Raw genomic sequence first — 1,689 nt, 5'->3', positions numbered from 1 at the left:
AGGAGGAGAGTATTCTTAATGGTTACTGCTACCAAAGGAACAATTAATGCAGAGACTCTAAAAGAAGATTCAGAATATTAAGTCGTTTTCATGGCTAACGACACGAGTTTGTTCAACCCCTCGGATTTGTTAGGTGCGCTCATCGGACCGGAAGACGGTTTCCATACAGCCATTAACGTAGGCTCCTGCAAACCAAAGGAGGCGGCGCTCGGAGGCCTCGCTGCGCAGCGGCACAGTCGTTAAGGACACGCGTGCCACTGACTACCAAAACAATCCATGCGACGGAGGAGCTCTAGGAAGAGGGTTCCTCAGCCGTTCAGGTACGTCTGAGGAACGCAGCAGTCGGGTCCCCAGCTACGGGAGCGTTCAGCGCCCGACCAATGCATTTCCCATGAGTAGAAGTGAGAGAACAGTGACGACCCTGCTTCAACCTCTACAAGGAAAAAGAAAACCATTTCTAGGTGGAAGGAGAGAGTTTATTGCTGCTGAAGGTTGGGTCTTCTTCAGGGGTAAGATTCTCTCATCTACCTACAGCTGATGCTTTTTTTACGTGTTAATTTCTTTTATCCTCCACACACCCGGTACCACTGCTCATTATTCAAGTGATCCACTTTCTAAGACAATTTTTGGTTATTTATAGCCTTGGGAAGCTCTGCCTGCGGTCTGTGTTAGCTGTGCCAGATTCCCTGCTTCCAAGTAATTTCTTTTCCTTACGTTTCCATAATAGTTTTGAAGAGATGGCTAAATGAAAAATACCTTCCATGTTAATAATGCAGCTGGTCCTGCCTCTGAAGGACTTTAGCACTTCATGTCTATTAAAACCCTGCAGTTTTGCTGACCAGTATATTTTTTGCAATCGCCATGAAAATCCAAATTTTCTCTCATCGTAACCTTTTAAAAATATGCCGTTTGTGCAGGCTCAGGTCAAAAATATCCATTAATCTAGGGGCCTGGTCTGATACACTAGAATCCAGTGGTGTCCAGGGTGGGTCCCCAGGCTATAGCACATGTATATTCGGAACAGAGTTCCCACTGACTCAGCTCCCATCAAAAGTACTTGGCAGTCCTGTAAATCACGATCTTAAGTTAGAAGCGTGGAAAGGAAAGGGAAATGGGATGGCCACCTGCAAACAGCCACAGGGACTGCGACAGGAAGGACAACACCAGGGTACGCCTCCTGCCTGTGGAGGGGCATTCCAGAGCCTCCTCCCTTTCTTTTCCTGCAAGCTGGGAATTCCCCCTGTGCAACCACAGCAGCAAATGAAGAGGCAACAGCTTCTAAGAATTACTTTTGTCTAAAAACCCAGCAGTTAGCTCCAAATGTAATACGCTGCACTTGACAAATTATTTAGCATAATTATGACATTTTAAAACCTACAGTAACAACATCAATCAAACCAGCATTTCTTCTTGCAGAAAATAGGTAGGCTGGTTTGTTCATTTTTAAAGGAAAACGCAAGATGCACTAGAAGCAGAGGAAGTACCTATTTGTGTAGTTAGAATTATCATAACATGGACACAAAAAGTCAGGTGAAGCCTGCAAAGAAACACCGACCTCAGTATTTCAAAACTTTTAGCTCTCAGCTGGGATTCCAGCTTTTCAAACAATACCATTGCATTGTACTGCTAGAGAAAAAACAAACCCAATACATGTGTGCTCTGCTTGCAAAGCTGGTATCCGCTCCCAAG

This window comes from Eurypyga helias, unplaced genomic scaffold (assembly GCF_000690775.1).
Source record: "Eurypyga helias isolate BGI_N326 unplaced genomic scaffold, ASM69077v1 scaffold15715, whole genome shotgun sequence".
NCBI lineage: Eukaryota > Metazoa > Chordata > Aves > Eurypygiformes > Eurypygidae > Eurypyga > Eurypyga helias.
Note: the sequence above shows the minus strand (reverse complement) of the source record.